The sequence below is a fragment of the Helianthus annuus genome, chromosome 8 (assembly GCF_002127325.2).
Source record: "Helianthus annuus cultivar XRQ/B chromosome 8, HanXRQr2.0-SUNRISE, whole genome shotgun sequence".
Classification (NCBI taxonomy): Eukaryota; Viridiplantae; Streptophyta; class Magnoliopsida; order Asterales; family Asteraceae; genus Helianthus; species Helianthus annuus.
Window position 1 is genome coordinate 119075184 of NC_035440.2, and position 14429 is coordinate 119089612.

At 34.8% G+C, this 14429-nt stretch overlaps 1 long non-coding RNA gene across 1 annotated transcript; it reads right to left on the reverse strand.

The window, feature by feature from the left end:
* Positions 1-4438: 4438 nt before the first annotated feature.
* On the reverse strand, positions 4439-6242 carry LOC110873857. Its single transcript, XR_002555529.2, has 2 exons — positions 5986-6242; positions 4439-5133 (listed from the first exon to the last, which is right to left on the reverse strand). It is a non-coding gene; the product is annotated as an uncharacterized LOC110873857 (long non-coding RNA).
* Positions 6243-14429: the final 8187 nt, after the last annotated feature.

A 14429-nucleotide genomic window follows, 5' to 3' on the forward strand; every position in this document is an offset into this window, starting at 1 on the left:
TAGCTTTAAGCAGTTCAAAGCTTGCGGTCCGAAAGAATTTACCGGCGAAGATGGTCCTACGACCATGTTTCAATGGTTCGATTCGATTGAAGTCACTCTGCGTCAGAGCAGCTGTCTTGACAATCTCCGAACTGTTAACGCCACCGCGTCTTCCAGTCCCGCGCTTTAGACTGGTGGACGGCCGAGAGAAACAAGAGAGGAAATGACCCGCAGCTTATGGTTTGACGTGGGATGAGTTGAAGGACCTGATGATGAAAGAGTTATGCCCTCCCCATGAGCTCCAAAAGCTGGAGGACGAGTTCTGGCATCTGAAGCAGAAGGATGGTGACAATGCTGCTTTAACTGCTCGCTTTAAGCAGCTAAGCATAATCTGTCCAGAACAAGTTAAGACGCCCGAAATCACCATCAAGAAATACATCCGTGCTCTTCCGGATTGTGTGGCTGATTTCGTCCAAGCTGCCAAGATGTCAACCATCGAGGAAACTTTTCTGCTCGCCGCTGAGATCAATGATAAGCGAGTCAAAGTTGGGTATTGGGATAAAGCTTCGAAGAGTCTACATCAAGCTACCACCGCCGCAACCGCTGAAACCGCCGTCGCTCCGCAGTTATCAAAGTCCACTCGACGTAAGAGGAAGAACAACAACAATAGTAGAAAAAATTGCGTTGTCACCACTGCTGCCCCGCTTCAAGCTGTACCAGCTCAACAGCAGCCTCATCACCGCCAAGTCGCGGCACCGGTTACCCAAGTACCGTCGGCAAAGCGTGCTTATACTTGTACTCACCTGGCTTGCCCGACTTGTACCTACCATCACCCAGTAGGAATCGCCTGCAGATACTGTGTGCATTGCAACATGTACGGCCACTTCACCGCCAACTGTCGTACAGGTCCTCGTCAAGTTACAGCTCCAGCTCCTACTCAACAAGCTCTACTTCCCGCTCCTCAAGGCCAGCAAGCGGCTCATGCCCCCGCGATCCATGCTAGAGCTTGCTTCGCGTGTGGTGATCCCAACCACTTCGCGAACATGTGTCCGAATCGAGTGGTGAAGCAAGAGCCACAACAGCAACAGCCACAGCAGCAACAACAGCCAGCAGCCCGCGGACGTACCTTCAACATCAATGTCTGCCAAGCTCAAGCCGATAACAACGCGGTCAATGGTACGTTCCCTGTGAATGGTATATATGCTTCGTGTTTGTTTGATACTGGAGCCGATAACTGTTTTGTGTCGTTTGAATTCGAAAAGCTCCTTAATCGTAAGCGCACCCATCTCCCCTCGACGTTCGATGTTGAAGTTGCCACCAGAAGAACCGTCGCTGTCAATTCTGTTCTTCGTGATTGTACTCTCGAACTCAACATTCACGTCTTTCCTATCGACCTTATTCTGACGCAGCTCGGTAGTTTCGACGTCAAAGTAGGCATGGACTTTCTTCGTGAAAACCAGGCTGAAGTTGTTTGCTTTGATAAGATGATTCGATTCTCGCTTGCTAATGGTGATCAATTGTGTGTTTACGGTGAAGTCGCGTCGAAGAAACTCCAACTCATGTCGTGTGTCCAAGCTAGCAAGTATCTCCGCAAGGAATACCACGCTTTCTTGGCAAACATCGTAGTAGCGGAGAAGGAAAAGAAAAGAACCACGGGCCTGAATAATGTTCCCATCGTTCGTGAATTTCCTGATTTTTTCCCTGACAATCTTCCAGGCTTACCTCCAAGTCGTGACATCGACTTTCGTATCGACCTCATTCCTGGAGCCAACCCTGTTGCTAGAGCTCCTTATCGAATCGCTCCGTCCGAAATGCGCGAACTCTCGAGTCAGCTCCAGGAATTGCTTGATAAAGGCTTCATTCGCCCTAGCACCTCTCCGTGGGGCGCACCAGTCCTTTTTGTCAGAAAGAAGGATGGATCGTTCCGGATGTGCATCGACTACAGGGAATTGAATAAGCTGACAATCAAGAATCGCTATCCCCTGCCTCGAATCGATGATTTGTTTGATCAGCTATAAGGTGCTACATGTTTCTCGAAGATCGATCTACGCTCAGGCTATCACCAATTGCGCATCCAAGAGGAGGATATACCCAAAACCGCTTTTCGCACTTGATACAGCCATTTTGAGTTCATTGTTATGCCTTTTGGTTTAATCAACGCACCCGAAGTTTTCATGGATCTGATGAATCGCGTGTGTAAACCATTTCTTGACCGCTTCGTCGTCGTGTTCATCGATGATATCCTTATCTATTCCAAGTCAAAAACCGAACACGCGCAACATCTACGTTTGGTTCTCGAGCTACTCCAAGGGAATCGACTCTACGCCAAGTTCTCCAAGTGCGAATTTTGGCTGGAGGAGGTTCAATTCCTCGGTCACATTGTCAATAGTTAAGGTATTCACATCGACCCCGTGAAGATCGAAGCTGTTAAGAGTTGGGTTACACCTAAGAACCCGTCTGAAGTTCGTTCTTTTCTCGGACTAGCGGGCTATTATCGCTGATTTATCGAAGGATTCTCAAAAATCGTTGTGCCGCTTACTTCTCTCATGCATAAAGACAGACCTTTTGTTTGGGGAACTGAACAAGAGTCTGCCTTTCAAACTCTCAAGCACATGCTTTGCAATGCTCCCGTCCTCGAACCTTGGTCTTGGTTGTGTTCTCATGAAACGGGACAAGGTTATCGCTTACGCATCTCGTCAGCTCAAGATCCACGAGAAGAACTATACAACCCACGACCTCGAGCTAGGCGTAGTTTTTTTTGCATTGAAGATTTGGCGACACTACCTTTATGGTACTAAGTTCTTTTTGCGTTGAAGATTTAACATAAAGCTTATTTATGAAAGATCTAAGGTTATTAAGCATGGATCTTGAAACATCCATGGTTAATCATGATGTTAAAAATGATGATCTTTCTAATAAACATAAAAGTGGACTTAGAACATGATTTACAAACTTTAAAGACCATTAAACTCATGGATGAGTTGGTTAATAAAATAAAGTTTCATAAAAGCTTGTTTAAAATACTCAAGAACACTTATTTTTTGGAAAGATGATAATATGTAAAGTGTAGATCTAAAAGACTACACATTTTTAACAAGAAACAAGTTCACCATGATGTTTCATATGAAGAAATTAGTATATGTTGTTGGTGATTATTGTTGGAAAATTGTTTTGGTGTTGAAAAGAAAATAAACACATGTTTTGAAAACATGGGAAACCTCCATTTTTAGGGGAAACTATGTCAAAATTTTTATAAAATTTTGACACTTAGAAAAATATAAGTTTTGGTGAAACTTATTCCCTAAACATATTTACCAAGGTTTCCCTAATTTTTGTGTAAAATTACAAGTCAAGAAATGGTGATTTCTTCAAGTTAAAATTAATAATAAGTATGTATATTTTTAGGAAAAATATATATATATTTAGTGATCACCAAATTTTGGGCTAAGTGTATATTATGTGTATTATGTATATTAGTGTATTAGGAACTTGAAAACACACTAAATACTCCCATGGAGTATGAATACAAAAATACATATACAAATACATGAGAATACATAAGTATACAAGTATACAAAAATTCCTCACAAGGAACACTACAAAAAAAATGACTTTTGGGGACTGAAAAATTAGTATCTGATGCATAAGAATCAGTCTTTAATGGTTATCAGGGACTGATTTGCCAGTCCCCAGCCAGTCCCGGATACCTAGTACTAGATACTGGTTTTAACAACTAAGAATCAGTCCCTATTGTACGACACCAAACATGACTAATAGTCAGTCGCAGATACATAAAAATTCAGTCCTAAACTTACCTCCCGGTACCACGTCATTTCAGTCCCCGATTCATTTCTTCAACGACTAAAAAATTAGTCTTGGATACTACGATAGTTTAGTCCCAGGTGTATTACTTTACGGACTGAAAAACGGTCCTATAAACATGTATATATTGTCCCTAATAAGTTTTGTTAAGTTCGTGATTCCATGTCAAATCAGTATCCAATAAGATGTTTTAGAGACTAAAAATTAGTCTCAAGTACCACATGATTTCGGTCCTTAATATGCTTCTTTTAAGTACTAAAAATTAGTCTCACATACTATGTTATTTTAGTACTTAATATGTACTTTTAAGGACTGATAATCAGTTTAAAACAAAAAAAAAATTAGTCTCCAATATGTTTATTTAGGGTCTGAAAATTAGTCGCTTAAGTTAGTCCCTAATATCTTTTTTAGTGACTATCTTTTAGTCTCTAATACTGTGTGTCACTTTCAATATGGTTTTTTACATACTGAAAAATAGTTGGAAATTCAATTTTTGTTGAATCCCTAACATGCATTTACAATTCCCAACAAATATATTCTAGGACTAATAAGTAGTCCCAGATAGAATTTATAGTTTTATATATTAAACCATTCTCATTAATACAACATTATTATTACTCTTCAAAATGATTCTTGCTTTCTTAAAATCACAATAAACTCAAGCATTAATGTCATAACAATATCCAATGAAAATGAAAATAACACCAGTTCATCAATTCTAAAATTTAGAAGAGTATTAGAGAAAAAAAAGTAATAAACGTCTTAACTAACTGCCTAGATAGTGTTGTCACTTTCATTGTGTAGTCCATTCAAACCATCATCTTCACCAGCATCATTTGTAGATATTGTGCTCTCGAAATCTGGATATTTCTGGCTCAAGAACTCTGTCACTCTTTTGAATTTTTCGTTACTCTGTTTCAATTCCTCATTGAGTTCAGTAACCTGATTTCTCAAATCTTTGTTCTCAGTTGAATCTCGTTGAGATGATTCAACTGCCGATTACATCCAGTTATATTTTTTCCTTAACACAGGACCAACACCTACCTCCCATGCTGATTGTATTGTTTTAGCCCTGCCACATACACTTTTGATGGCTTCTCTCTCCACGTCGTGTTCCATAGCAGTGATAACGATGGTTCCTTCGTTATTCAATCTAGCCATGGCCGCCTCTTTATGTTTACAAATATTATCCTAACATGATAGAAGGTATAAGAATACATTTAAAACTTTTTGAGACCCTCGGCCACCAATGGATTTGTAGGTGCTCTGGAATCTTCTTCAGGCCTAGCTCTTTTAAGGACCATCATCATTAACATAAACATCCACATTGTGCTACAAGGAAACTGATAGTTAATTAACATAACAAAAAGATATATACATTACACAACCAATGTTTTGAACCAAAAATAAACAAATCAACTGCTTATTAGATGATAAAAAAATGCAGTTGTTGATTTTACCTTGCATTTTCAATTTGCACAGATGGCTTAGTTCATAAAAGAAAGAATAACTTTTGTTAACCCTTTACCCAATGGAAATACCCAAATAAAACTATAGGCCATGGTCTCCTAGTTTCCAATTACAGACTAACATTTGTGTTTGATGCTTATTATATGTATAAGAATTTTGAGCAATCAGATAGTTGACAAAACTAAATAGAAACCCATATGTGTTGATAGTTGGAGACTTGGACCAGAGTTTAAAAAGAAATTATAATTAGTTTTCAATAGTCTTAAATGCCCCCTTTTCAGTCAAAATTGGATTAAAAAGTTCCAATATATAAGTTTTACGCTATGCATTTGAACCGTACGTAGGCCTATGCCCACCCTCCGTATGTGTTAAATCAGCCAATGACATGAAACTATAATACATGAAGGTACTACCTCTTTAATTTCTAGTTCCGTAATACTAAATAGAATTTCTGAAGAAAAACTTAGATAACCCGTTTGATAGAAAATTGCAAACACAACAAACCTAAATGCGAAATCGAATAAAAAAATCCTAAATTCGAAATGATGGAAGTCATCAATTCAGAAGTGAAAAAACCTAAATCCTCGACAATAGAAAGCCATCCATTCAGCCACATAATTGTAGTCAGTGCATAATTAAACATATTCACAAATCATCTGTTATTGTCGAATCTGTTGATAGTGTTTATTATATCGAAAAAAGTTCAATTGATACCTTAATCTTCTTCAAACCTCGATCGACTGAGTGAGTCTCCGCCAAAACTTCTTCGCACAACGACTTCAAGACCAGGCATATAATAGAGTCAGAGCAGAGGGTTTCGTGAGAGAGTAATTGGAGCGTAATGGGGTTTGAATATTTGGAAATGAACGCGGATATGGAGGGGATTGACATCCCGATTTCTTTGTTTATTTGTTGCAAGAGTTTCGCCAAGGATGATAGGGGTGAGTTTTGTTAAGATGTGGTTTCCCAACTTAAATGATACCATGTATATTTCATTTTCTTTCTAGACGAAAGATGCTATATTTTTAATTTTGATTTGATATTGTTAGTAACATCAATTTAAAAATGGGTTGCTTTATGGTTTCTAGTTAACGATGATGATGTCAATGGTGAGGTGACACCGTAAATAATATGGTGACTTATTTTGGTTGTGTATTTTTTAGTAGACTCAAATTAGCTCTTTTGTCAAATTCATGCGATAGCTAAATCTATTTTTTTTTATAAATCGTAGATAATTCTGAAAACTTAATAATAAGATTCCATGAGTACTTCTGACAATAAAAATTATAATTAGATAATATCATAATTTATGAGGTTATATAGAAAACTTTAATTAAAGTATCATGCTTATTTTTAGAATAGTGATATATGTTTTCTAAGACTATAGGGTGTGGTCATGACCCTTATGACCACCATAACTCTCTATGGCAGTGTCATGTCACCCGCCTCTAATTCATCATCCAAAACCACTAACCTAAGGGTGTGGTCATGAACCAAACCACTAGCCCCTTGTTTGTTTTAGTTTATCTTTTTCTAAAGAAAAAGAAAATTATTTCTTGGAAAATGGAAAGGATGGCCATGGTTGCCATGGTTTAATCCATGCAAACTATAGTAGATCAAACAAGCGGGTGGTGTAGCCTTCTATTCATGTTCCTAGGTAGTGAATCATATCCCAACTATAACCTCCACACCCTTTAGCCTGAGACCATATATAGTAAACCCCCTACAATCTCAAAACCTACAAAAGCAATGCCACGTCGTTGATGACTCGACTTGATCCACACCCTAGTATGTGAACCACAACAAGCGTCTAACTAACTAACTAAAGTCATTGAATAATGACTTCATCTAAACCCTGGACTTGAATCACTACAAGTAAATGATCTGTATAACGTCAGATACTGCTAGGCCAAAGGCCCTTTGGTAAGGTGTTTAGCTATGTTGAGCCTTAATAGTCTTAACAGCTTAATTAACCCATATGACCACTAATCACCTTAATTGATCATCAAACCCTCGTTGATCATCAATGGCACCAAAGGACCATCAATTGCACTAACTAGTCATCACTTTTCATAAAACAAAAGATTAGTTATCTTAGCTCACCGTAAATGACTCTAATGCATCACATTTGACCCTAATTGACCATCACTGACCATCAAATTAAGTCATACATATCTAAATGGATCACATGTTGTATTATGTTTATAACTAATAAATATAAATAAAACAGACACTTGTAATTTAGAGATGTACCCGGTCGTATTGGATTATAACAAGCCATATTAGATTGGAAAAAATCTAAATGATCTATAATGGGGTCACTTTATCAAGGTTAAGTAGCTAAGAGTAACCTTTATTCCTTTTGTTTAACCATCATTAAGCAATTTTGTGGCTAATAGACGTTAATTACCCTTAAGTGGCCCTTATTTGTGATTACTAATAATGTCATCCCAAATTGGCCTGAATACTCCGAGTTTACTTAGTTAACCTTTATTTACAACATTGACTACAATTGATCCTCACTAAATATCAATCATTGTATATGAGTCATTCTAACTCATTACAACTTACATTGGTCAGTCAAAAATTGACTTCATTAATCAAAGTCAAACTAAGTCAAATCCAGTCACTCGTGACTAGGGGTGTAAACGAACTGTGCTACTCGAGCTCGGATCGAAACCACCTAATCTTTAATGAGCACGCGCATGAGCCTAAAAATAATTTTATTTAGAAAATGAGTCCAAGTTCGAGCCCGAGCTTCACTTCTCAATCATACCCAGTATAATCACACTCATAACAAAGCTATTGGTAGGTTCTGGGGATGGTGAGATGTAGGCAAGCCTTAACTCTATCGCAAGGGATAAAGAGACTGCTTCCGGTAAGACTCCAGCTCCAAAGACACACCCAACCATAAGAGTTTCCACAGTTCTAACTATGGTCGTCGTCTGTCTCCTCTTGACATGCCCTCAACCTCCCCTCCCGTATCTTATGTGATAATAATAACAATAAATAATATATTTTATTTTATTTGAACTTAAGTAACAATTAATTTGAAAATTAAATAAATAAAACAAACACTAATAGAAATAATAACATAACAATAAATAATATAAAGAAAATGCTAGATCATATAATTTTATTTTATTAGAACTTAATTGATAATTAATATTTGAAGAATGAGTCACAAAATAACGTCCATGTGAAGATGAGTAACAAAAATGTCCGTGTTTGTTTCAAAACATAGTAATTTATAGTAATCGCTATCCTTTCCCCAATTTGCTATCTCTTCGAGAAATCGGCCGATGATTTGCAAAATCATTAATGGATCATCCATCCTATTTAAACCTTGGACACTGAAAGGTATTTAATTAAGTTTTCGTAAAATTTTAACATATTTAGACACTGAAAGTTAGTCACCAATCATTTCCTATAACAAAATGTATTCAAAACTGAATATCAGTCCCTAATTATGGTTGTTTGAAAATATTAATAACTTCAATTCAGTCCCTAATATGTTTCATTTATATTGGAGACAGAATATTAGTCTCCAACATAGATGTGTCATTTTTCATTATAGAGGGAACATATTTGAGACTAAAATTTAGTAGTCAATAGTCGTCCTTCCAAAAAGCTATACCATGCAAACATATTTGTGACTGAAATTTAGTTTCAATTAAGGTGGTTAGATATTAGAGACTGATTTCTAGTAACTAATATATGGTGCATAGAAATCAGTCCCTAATATTATCAGTGACTGATAAATTAGTCTCAAATATTACGTATTGGAGACTGATATATCAGTCCCTAATAATTTAGTATCTAATGGTCACTTTTCTTGTAGTGGAAATACATGGATGAATACAAGAAAATATATATTAATGAAAATACATTTCTTGACATATTATCTAACTTGGCCAAGTTATGAATTTAAAAATGTATTTTGGGACAAAAATATATAACCTATACTAAGTATTGGAATTTATACAAAAACCGGGTGGAAAACAAGAATAACCATATATATATATATTTTATAACATGACTATATATATATATATATTGCATACAAGTCTTAAAAATATGTTATTTTTAAGAAATATAATTCCGGAAAGTAATAGAAATCAAAGTATTGATTTTTGCTGAAGAATACAAAATACACAAGTATATTTACATAAAATACAAGTAGACTTTCCTAAGTATACTTGTACAAAAATAATATTGAAAATATTATCTCACAAAATACTTATATTTATTTTTGGGAAAATAATATAAGTAACATACTTGAACGGTTCAAAATATAAATTATTTTTAACCCTTATTACCTTGACAAGAAGACGTATAAACAAATATAAACTCAAAGTGCAAGAACATATACATAAACAAAAGATGGTGACTTGTACTTGTGTGATACAAGTCTAGTGACTAACATTAATAGAACACGTATAGGTCATGACGCTATAAAACCAACCGATGAAGTTTGCGGCGCAGGATACGCAAAGTTGTGAGTTCATGTCCCCACTTTTAAGCTTTTACTTGTTTTTCTAAACTTGGGAAAAATACATGTACTATGGTATGTAGAATACAAAACTAAGGAATGACACATAGATCATGTGACGAATAGGGTGCCATAAGCACCATTAATCAACAATATACCTAGACCGCGGAACAAAAGGTTAGATCTAATGGATTTCAGGCAGCCACACTCTGGGCCACGTGCTACCTGGAGTGCTTTATGTCTCTAGTCGTTAACCGAAAAGTAAAATGCCTATGGTTTGGATGCTTCCTATGTCGTGACACATGTTAGTGGCCTTGCAAACCACTAGCGATCTCGTATTCCTTACATTTACAGAACTCAGTTTCAGATATGTCTTTACAAATCACATACCATGTTTTCATAAAGTATTCAACATTTCTTACAACAATTGCATGAATTCACACCAACATTATGTTGACGATTTTCCAAAACTTACATGTATTTCAGGTAACTAAAGGGGATGTACGCGTGGTCTCACTCTTGCTCCTGGATGTCATTTCTGTTTTTAGTTACTATGTGTCAAGACTCCTATGCCCATTTTGCGGGATTTGATTGTTATATCCCATCTCGTATGGTGATATAATGATTAAAAACCTTATGGTTGTCTTTTAAATAAAGTTGTAAACTTTTCAGACAATATGTTAACTTGTGATGTAGACACTTAACTTATGTCATGTTTTTAATGATGTAATGTTAATGGTATTTGGAGTTATTTTACGAGCATATAGTATGTTTACCATTCGTATGCAATGAGAACCTTTCAGGATCACACCTCATGCTTCCGCCTTAGAAAGGGGTGTGACACTATGGGCACTACGCATCGACATGCAAACAGGCCGTAATTAAAAGAAGATCGACAACGTCTTCGAGAGCTAGTGAATAGTAGTTTGGCGTTTTGTATTTTTCATTCTTACAGAACACACACAGATGTTCTTCGAGAGCCAGTGAAGAGTAGTTTGGAGTTTTGTATTTTTCATTCTTATAGAAAACACACAGATCTCAGTTTGGCGTTTTACATCATTCTTTATACATCATTTTTTCCATCTTTTTTTTTCGACCTATTTGTTCATAACATGTTACTTCAAAGTTACATAACAAACAATATAAGATCGGACAACTAAATCAAACGCCGGAAAAAAAACAACGCCACTAAATAAAACTACCATAAACCTCTAATTTTTATCATGCTAAACTCAATAATGTTTTGCTAAACGAGATGGATAACATTGTTAATCCTCAGTCAAGAATGATGTCTAACAATGTTGTCCATCCCATTCAGCTAAACTTGATTGAGAACAAAACTGAATCTCCATGAAATGACGTTTTTGAAATTTTGTGATTTTTGTATGTTTTTTGCGTTTATATTGAGGATTTTCCCATTACATCGAGCGAAAGTTTACTGAGAAAATAGTGTATCTCAAAGAAACATGGATTGAAATATTTGATATATGGGTTTTTCAGCGTTTCTAAAATGAATGGTATAGAGGAAAATATGGCTTTTAGGGTTTTGGTGTGGTTATTAGTAGGTCTGAGAGGTTGTTTATATAGGAAGTTTATGGCGCGTATTTTAGGCGCGATTTTTATTACAGTAAATGCTAGTAATTAAGTTCCGTCGTTTCAGTACTGTTTGTTCAGCTTTATTGGTTAAAAATAAAGTTTGGCATTTTATATTTAATGGCGTTTAGATTAGGATGAAGTGTGCTATTTGGGTTAAGGCGGGATTTTAATGGCATTTTATTCATGAGTTTGGCGTTTTGTTTAGAGAAGTCAAAAGACCCTTTTACCCTTAATGAAGCGCGCCGCACTAATAAAAGTGATGTTATTTACGAAAACGCCACCGCGTCATCTATGCCATAGATTGTTTTGATCTGACGATCCATAACCGTTCTCTCCGTTCTCGCACTTTCCACCGTTTTCTCTAAATCCTGAACTATATATACATACATACATACAACATACATACATACATACATACATACATACATACATACATACATACATACATACATACATACATACATACATACATACATACATACATACATACATACATACATACATACATACATACATACATACATACATACATACATACATACATACATACATACATACATACATACATACATACATACATACATACATACATACATACATACATACATACATACATACATACATACATACATACATACATACATACATACATACATACATACATACATACATACATACATACATACATACATACATATATATATATATATATATATAGGGGACCGCTAGAATGAGAACCACCCCGAGTTGTAAGAACCGCGAGAACCACACCATCCGGGTCGCCGTTTACCATGATTTTTTTTTACAACTAGATGTGTGTATTATAAACATATCCGTAAAAAAAAATTTTAAACGCCGCGCCCGAGGGGGTAGTTTTTTACACCACAAGTTTGGTGTAAAAAAAAAGAAAACAAAAAAAATAAAAACACCAAACTTGTGGTGTAAAAAACTACCCCCTCGGGCGCGGCGTTTAAATTTTTTTTTACGGATGTGTTTATAATACACACATCTAGTTGTAAAAAAAATCAACGTGTTTATAATACACACATCATGTTTATATATATATATATATATATATATATATATATAGGGGAGGGTTTAAATGAGAACGCTAAATATCGCGAGAACCGTGAGAACGAATGAAAAAACCACGAGAACTTGGTCAAAAACAATTCAAATTCGAAATTTCTTTTTACACTTATCATTATTATTCGAATACAATGTTAGAAATTAAATTTACACGTTTAAATTTACGTGAATTCGTAAATAAAGAAAATTTACACATGTGTAAGTTTGCCATTTACACATGTGTAAATCTGTTATATTTACACATGTGTAAAAAAATCTAAAAAGAGTGATTTTGAGAGAAGAAATGAATTATTTGATGTTGTGAATTCTTATTTGATGTTGTATTTTAATTAGAATGAGGTTTGTATTAAAAAAATTCGGTTTTTATTGGTTTTCTCATTCGTTCTCATGGTTCTCGCAATATTTAGCGTTCTCAAGATAACCCTCCCCTATATATATATATATATATATATATATATATATATATATATATATATATATATATGGGGGGGTTTAAATGAGAACGCTAAATATCGTGAGAACCGTGAGAACGAATGAAAAAACCACGAGAACTTGGTCAAAAACAATTCAAATTCAAAATTTCTTTTTACACTTATCATTATTATTCGAATACAATGTTAGAAATTAAATTTACACGTTTAAATTTACGTGAATTCGTAAATAACGAAAATTTACACATGTGTGAAATTTTCATTTACACATGTGTAAATTTGTTATATTTACACATATGTAAAAATTGTAGTAAGAGTGATTTTGAGAGGAGAAATGAATTATTTGATGTTGTGAATTCTTTTTTGATGTTTTATTTTAATAAGAACGATGTTTGTATTAAAAAAATTCGGGTTTGATTGGTTTTCTCATTCGTTCTCACGATTCTCGCAATATTTAGCGTTCTCAAGATAACCCTCCCCTATATATATATATATATATATATATATATATATATATATATATATATATATATATATATATATAGGGGAGGGTTTAAATGAGAACGCTAAATATTTGTGAGAACCGTGAGAACAAATGAAAAAACCATGAGAACTTGGTCAAAAACAATTCAAATTCAAAATTTTTTTCTACACTTATCATTATTATTCGAATACAGTGTTAGAAATTCAATTTACACGTTTAAATTTACGTGAATTCGTAAATAAAGAAAATTTACACATGTGTAAGTTTGCCATTTACACATGTGTAAATCTGCTATATTTACACATGTGTAAAAAATCTAAAAAAAATGATTTTGAAATGAGAAATGAATTATTTGATGTTATAAATTCTTGTTTTGATGTTGTATCTTAATTACAATGAGGTTTGTATAAAAAAAATTGGTTTTGATTGGTTTTTTCATTCGTTCTCACGGTTCTCGCAATATTTAGCGTTCTCAAGATAACCCTATATATATATATATATATATATATATATATATATATATATATATATATGTAGAAAAAGTATATCGTACATTACGGCTTAACGTACTTCACGTACAACAACGTATATGATTTGTTCTATAAGATGCGTGATTAATGTTTTCAATATGCGTGATTTTTGTGTTTCAACATGCGTGATTTTGGATTTTTGAGTTATAACGTGCGTGATTTTAACATGAACGTGCGTAATTACCTGTCGTACGTGATGTACGTTAAGCCGTAATGTACGCTAACCTTCCTATATATATATAGGGTCAGGATTTAGAGAAAACGCTCAAAAGTGTGAGAACGGAGAGAACGCTTATGGATCGTCAGATCAAAACAATCTATGGACTAGATGACGCGGTGGCATTTTCGTAAATAAAAGCACTTTTATTAATCTGGCGCGCTTCATTAAGGGTAAAAGGGTCTTTTTGACTTAACATAAAATGCCAAACTCACGCTATTAAAATCCGCTTCAACACACATAGCACACTTCATCATAATATAACGCCATAGATATAAAACGCCAAACTTTGTTTTTAACCGATAAAGTTGAACAAACA